Source organism: Scomber scombrus, chromosome 19 (assembly GCF_963691925.1).
Source record: "Scomber scombrus chromosome 19, fScoSco1.1, whole genome shotgun sequence".
NCBI lineage: Eukaryota > Metazoa > Chordata > Actinopteri > Scombriformes > Scombridae > Scomber > Scomber scombrus.
This window is the reverse complement of record NC_084988.1, coordinates 9,432,927-9,440,268: the sequence shown is the minus strand read 5'-3', so window position 1 is coordinate 9,440,268 and position 7,342 is coordinate 9,432,927. Positions and strand designations below refer to the sequence as shown.

The window sequence follows — 7,342 nt, the reverse complement described above, 5'->3', positions numbered from 1 at the left end:
CTGTTTTTATTTGTTTGTGTGTCACATTAACAGTCTACCAGTGAAGTCATAAGCATGACACACAGCAGCCATCTCTCCTGCTCCATTTCCCATCCCTGCATGTGTGTAATATATTGATCATGGCATTGATTCACATACCACCATAACCAACCCTGCAGCCCTGACTCTGAAAGCCTGTTTGAGACCTGAAAATGAACAGACTTATTGAGTTATGATGTTCAGGCCCACCGTCCTGCATAAGCTGCATATCTGATACCCAGAAATATGACTTCATGCAGTGGGGCACTGAGTAATCAGTCGTCTTGGGAGGTGTGTGTCCAACATCCACTTTAGTCTCATTCCCCTGCTGTCTACATCACTCCATCCTTCACTCTTATATCCCCACGTTACTCCATTTGTGGCTCCATCCCTTCACCACAGAGAGTGAACAGCTGACTTCTCTCTCTCAACCCAGGCAGAAAACATGATAGCTGGCCAGCAAGCCAAGCATGAAATGTCAGGTGGCATTAGGCTACTGTATAATCCCTTCATATTCAAACTGGGTTGGTTAGTAGTGGGATGTGGTAGTTGTACTTATTTCACGTGCTCTAAATACAAACAAAAATCAACACTTATCTGGTTATGACAGAAAAACAATACAGTTTTAAAATTAAGACAACACTACTTTAAATACATTAAATGACAATGAGAAAGTTAGAGGGCTGTTTGAGTGGTGGTAAGTGTCTCATTTCTTCACAATGTACCAGAGAAGAAGACGTGTGTTTATACTCAACCGTAGAGTAGGATTTCTGAACATCAAGTTGCATTTGATCTCAAACATGGCCAAGCAATTGTACAATAAGTGAACATTAACAAATACAAAGCAATACTGATACTACAATACTGAGTTTGATTCATTTCCTGAATTAGTACTACTAATGAAGAAAAATAGAAATGTATTACCACACTCAGCTCCAATGTCAGAAATGTAGTACTAACAACTGACCTATGTCACTTTTTATGTATTGAGAATAAAATCTAGGGCATTACCCAAACTCAGTATTGCATTATCATTACAGTAAAGTCCTCTGAATATATTAAATACAATAGGTAATAAATTAGAACCTCTTATTGTAATAGTCTGATATGTTGGGAAATATGTAATTTGTATGTATGATGTTTGAATCTGAACCCAGCTGGTTAGCTTAGTTTAGCACAAACACTGGAAACAGGAGGACACATCCAGGAGAGACAGCGTGGCTCTGCCCAAAGGTAACAAAATTTGCCCACCAGCTTCTCTAAAACTCAATATTAAACACGTTATGTCTCGTTTATGAAACTTAAGTGTAAAATTGGCCATTCACCTTTTTGCACTGGGTTATATGCTGGACTACTTTTTGGCTCGGAGCAGCAACTTCTTGGAGTCTCCACTGGTTGCCTGGCAACTGCTACATTTTACAAATATTAGAGGGGTATCAATCCACTCATCTAGTTCAACAAAGCAAGAAAGCATGCATTTTCCAAAACATCAAACTATTCCCCAAACAAAATGTAAATCTGAACATCTGCAGCTCAGTGACAACTGAGCACACTGAATCTTCTGATGAAGATCATGATATGATCAAAGGCCTCTGAGCTGCTACTAAGTGCACCTCATGGTGTGATTTTTTTGTTCGCTCAGTTAAATATAAATGTGGCTCACCAAGATGTAAAACAGACTAAAAACATACTGAATACAAAGAACAAAGATAGTAAGAGAGAGCAGCTATTACTCATTTATATCTACTTCCTTTTATTTTTTTCTTTTCTCATACATCTTTTAAATCAATGCATTTACCATCAAAGAAGCTGCATGTATGCCGAAAACTACAAATCCTCCTGATTCCGTGGTCAGATGACAGCAGTGTAGTATAATGTATGTCTCATCAACCTATGAGCTGTGCATCGATATATATTGTCCAACTATAGCGTCATTCCTGACACCTGAATCTGTGTGTGTGTGTGTGTGTGTGTGTGTGTGTGCATGGGTGTGTGTGTGTGTGTGTGCATGAGAGAGATGGATGAAATTTGGTCTCAAGGGTGACATTTGTGTTTGTGTCGGTAGGCCTGGACTGCAGGTGCACAGCCACCATGAACCGATAACCAGGAGACAGGCAGGTGTGAATGTGGAAAGAGCAGTTTTGGCAGTGCAGTGACACATCATCTCCAGCCTGCTGTCATTGTTGCTGTATCATATCTGCCCGTTTAGATCCATCCATCTTGCATTTTCTGCTTGCCTCGGTCCTCTCTTTTGCACGGTCAACATTCCTCACTTTTTTCCCTCCTTTTCGCTCTGTCGCTCTCCTCAGGACGTAAATCATTATTTAACACTCTGCAATTTGTTGAGTGCACTCGGCCAACATATACCATACTGCAAATAGTTATAAGGCAATGAAAGCTTTCTCACACTGAGATTGATTTTTCATGCAAAAAACTTACTCTGCAGTAAAATATTAATCATCTGGATGCATTCTATATGGCTGCTTGCACATAAGCTGTGAAACATTCATGCAAACAAACCAACAGATATCAAAGCAACTTCCATGTTTGTGATGATTTTTGAGGCTCAAGCTACAGAAGGTGTCCTCTAATTGCAGCCCTTTCTTTTGTGCAATGCATATTTAACCCACGCTGACGTAAAAAAAAGCTTAGGTGTAAATTAAGCAGAGCCCTTGTTCATAGATTGCGGTCCAAATTATGCAGGATTTTGTATGAAGTGCATTCTGCAGGAGGGTGGTTCAGTGGAGGGAAGGAAGCAGTCGCTGGAGATGTGTGACCTATATTCTGCAGCTCCAAACACATTTGTTCTGCTTAGGAGCTGCATCAGCTTTGCCTCTCTCTGTCTCTCTCCCGCTCTCTCTCTCTCTCTCTCTCTCTCTCTCTCTCTCTCTCTCTCTCTCCTCTTTTCCCTTCCCTCTGATACTCTCTCTCTCCCTTACGGCCACTCTCCTGGTGCTTCTCCATCTCCCTCAACCAACCACTTTTAGTGCTGCTCTGCCAGAGTTCCTCCTTTTGGCATTTTTCCACGCAGCTCTGTCTTTCTTTTTCCTCTCCTCTTCCCCCCTTTTATTCCCGCCTCACTCTCTCTGCTTATTCTGCATGTTTAGGTGTGAGACTATACAGCTCCGCCTCAGTCAAATCGCATTAAAGCTATTTTACAGTTCGGGCATATTTGAATAAAACAATGTCTCCCAGAAACCTACTCGTCTGCTGAAAGGACTGAAAGCTGGGTGATATGACTACAATTTTATATAATTATATTGTCACAGTCTATTAATAATAAATGTAAGAATTTTTAGCACCTTACATGATATTTAATTTATTATACTGACTTATCTCTGATTTGATGCCCAAGTTACTAAGAATTTCTGGACTTCTGTACCCAACTTTTTACGCTATAGTTATTCTCAGATTATTCAAAATGATTTTCCCATATACAGCATTGCTCCTTCCAAATGTACAATTCATCATAAGAAAAATGTATAATAAAAATAACAAAAACTTAACAGACCAAAAGGGAAATTTTACTAGTTAGATACTGCACACATTTTTATATATATATATATATATATATATATATATATATGTATTAAATGTATAAATTCACATACATATATATACTTTTAGCCCTACAGATACATTCACACGGTCATACACAGACATATAAACAGTACTTGTGTGTATGCATGGATGAGCCTACATGCTAATTACAGGAAGTAGTCAAATATTCAGTAACACAGTCAACCATCTAGTTAAAGAGAGAGGACGAGCTGGTAAATTAACTACTGATATATGTTAATGATGTAGTTTTTCTCATCACCCAAAGTCCACCTTTTCTCAAACTAACCTGGATTGGTTAAATATTTAATATTAATTTGATAATTTTCGTCACCACGCTGAAATATTAATGGTCTTTTCCCAGAATTCCTCAGTGTTTTAGTCTACTTCTAACAACATACACCATCCCCCACGTTGTATACAGTCAAGTCAGGTCAGTTTAATGTACCCAAAATTGGATATCAAAAATTAAAAAGGGCTTCATAATCTGTACATCTAAGCATTACAAGTAAAAACTCCTCAAATGAATAAACAATAAAATACAGCAGGACAACATATCCCACAATTCCTTGCATCTGAACACTATCTCCCAGCATCCACCAATGCCTATAGAGGAGAGAGGCTGTTTCCATGGTGCCCTGTTTCCACACTGTTGCCGTGGAGTCCTGTTGCCATGGTGTTGGTGGGGGTGGTGGGAGTGTGCGACTGTAGTTTAATACAAGATGAGAGAGAATGTGATAATTAGCACACTGCTCAAAACTGGCCTCTCAAAGAGGATTTGCATTGTACACACACACACACACACACACACACACACACACACACACACACACACACACACACACACACACACACACACACACACACACACACACACACACACACACACACACACACGCAAAAACAACATTAACAGCTGCTTCTATCTGGTCTCTTTATCCCTGTTTGTAATTTAGCAGTATACTCTGATCTGATTTACTTTGGATAAATCATACATGTGCTTGTTTTGGGATTCAGGACAGGTCCAAAGGTTATCTGGCTAAAGCTTCAGATAGTACAGAGCAGAAGAAAAGCACCAAATAGGAAACAACATGATGCACTGGCACACTTGAAATTCAGGCACTTCTACAGTAGTGATGTGGGAGAGCTTTGACCTGGTAACTTCACTGTATGTGTTAGTGTGTGTTGCCACATTATTGAAAGCATAGGAAGAGGACATTTTGTTGGCTTGAAGAGACTTTGAAATGGAGCCATTTTAGAGTTAATTGTGAGGAAAGGTCATGGACTTACGAGGATTAACGTAAATGGCTGTAAGACATTTAATTTTCCGAAAATATGGTGGGTTAGGGCTTAGGGTTGTATGTTTATGTTTGAACTTGTATTTTCATATTTGTCTCGATGATGTGACATGATTGGACATTTTTTTATAAAGATGTTACCGGTGGAAATATTAGATTTAAATATAGTGAAAAAATGTCATTCACAGTTTCCTAAAGTCCGCCTGAATTTCAAAGTATGAACCTTTAAATTGCAAAACCCCAAAGAATTAAAATGTAGTATCACATAAGAAAAAGACAAGCAGCAAATCATCATCATAATGGAGATTCTAAAACTGTAATGTTTGGCATTTTTGAGAGCACCATCACACCAAAGTTGGTGAATCATTTTAAGTTGATTGTGCCAACTGCAATCATATCTTTTGGTGAGATGGTTTATAGATACAAATCCACTTGAGAGGATGTAGCCATAATCGTTGAATTGTAGCCTCTGTAGACTATAATGAAATGCAGGTCAAGACACACTTTGAAGAAAAGGTGCTTTGGCTTTTTGTGAATAAAAAAACTTACTACAACTTTCTCTGCTGTTACCATCTTCTCCTACATGTAAAATCCACAGTTGCATTTAACAATTTCAAGCAAATAATCAGGGGTCAAATGGCATTCTGGAGATAGCAGCAACTCATTAACTGATGTAAAAGCAGATTGAAGCAGGCTTAGGGGAAGAAAAAATACAAAAAATGTGATGAAAGCAAGAATATAATAGCAGCCAAGAGTAGATGTTTCCTTTTATGGTCATGGTCAAGGAATGAATATAGGTCAGTTGAAGGCCTTTCATAAATAACCATATTTTGTCCAGAGAGAGAAATATATAAAATTGAAGCCATTCCTTAGTGACTTTTTTTTGTTTTTCTTTTTGCTCAAGATGTATTTTAATACCTACAGTGTTGAATTTCAAGAGTAATCCGTTTCACTGACAGATGTGCCTCATATAGGACAGGTGACATCACCCCCCAACTCACACTGATATAAACACATGTTGTTGCTCTGCTTCCATCTGCCTTAATCTGCTGAAAGCCTCGCTGTCCTGATTGTATTATCACCTTTAATGGAATATTACTGACACAGTTTAGGTCTCCCTGGCGCTGGACAAGCCGCTAAAAGAGATGGATCAGCGTGTTGTGTCACAGCAGTGTTAGAAAAAAAAACAACAACTCACTTATCTCATATACATCAATACACACTGTTAGCTGCAGTACCCACACATTTTCTTTTATTGTTGCCATAAATTGGAAGTTGTAAGGTTGTACAGTTGGCATGAGAAGTCAAGTATAAGTTCAAGTAGCAATAACCTTGTTGCAAAGTGACAATAAAAAGGGACTTTGACATGTTTCCTTTACAATTATGGTGAATAATATGGCCTTTCAACATTTTGTTAATAAGGATGGGAAAGAATATCTTCCATTGGTGTTCATTCATAACAAGTGAACTTGGAGCTAAAGCCCTGTGCTGGAGTGTTTTCTTAATCTTGCTCCCGTCTGCTTGCTCTGGATTTTTGACTATTGCCACCCTTGCACACCTGCACAATGGAGTTTGATTAATTTAGTGCCTTCTCCCGTCTTACAGGGCACACTTGTTATTTTACTCCGAAGTATTAATAAAAAGATGCATACCTGCATATTAGTAATAATGTTGCGAAATTACATTCATGTAAATAATGTAATAAAATGTGCAGGAAGAAATGCTTTATCATTGAGAGAGAGCATACTTTTCAGGACCCTCTGCCTGTTACCCTCTTCTGCATACCACAATCTTTGCCTGCTCTTACTACCAGGTTCCACTGAGATTTGAACTCAGATTGCTGGATTCAGAGTCCAGGGTGCTAACCATTACACCATGGAATCACTTCTCAGTTACAGCTGACAGGTGTCAAACTATTTCTAAGAGGACATCACAGAAACAGAGCATGACATTACCAGAAATACAGTGACTAAACTGCTACCCATCACGCAGCAGATACACTGGAGGAGGTTCCACCGAGATTTGAACTTGGATCACTGGATTCAAAGTCCAGAGTGCTAACCATTACACCATGGAACCACATAACCTGGCCGATAATGTCTCTTGACAGGCTAGTGGAGAACACTGTCAGTGTCCACATTAGCCTATAAGCATTACACCACGGAAACGCAACTCCTAGCTAGCTTTAAAGTAGCCTCATAGGTTTTTTTTCAAGAGAATTGGACAACATCAAGAGTGAGTTTAGCTAAACTGTGCTGACAGGACAGGTATAATAATCGAGGAACATTAAACTTAGTGAAGTATTGCGTGACAGCAACCTTCGAGGGTCTTATTAGTGTAACTCCTGAAACAGAAGCCCCAAAAGTGGGACTCACAGCTGTCAATCATTGCCCACATGGCAGATATTAAAGCCTACTGTAATTCTTCAAATCTTATTAATGAGCAATATTTTCCAAAATGATCTCCAG

General features: G+C 38.9%; 1 protein-coding gene and 1 non-coding gene across 2 annotated transcripts in view; one reads left to right on the top strand and one right to left on the bottom strand.

The window, feature by feature from the left end:
* myo10l1 (myosin X, like 1) overlaps window positions 1–7,342 on the top strand; it is a 59,498-nt gene that overhangs the window by 9,838 nt on the left and 42,318 nt on the right. The window lies entirely within an intron of this gene.
* trnaq-uug (transfer RNA glutamine (anticodon UUG)) lies at window positions 6,882–6,953 on the bottom strand. Its single transcript has one exon. It is a non-coding gene; the product is annotated as a tRNA-Gln (tRNA).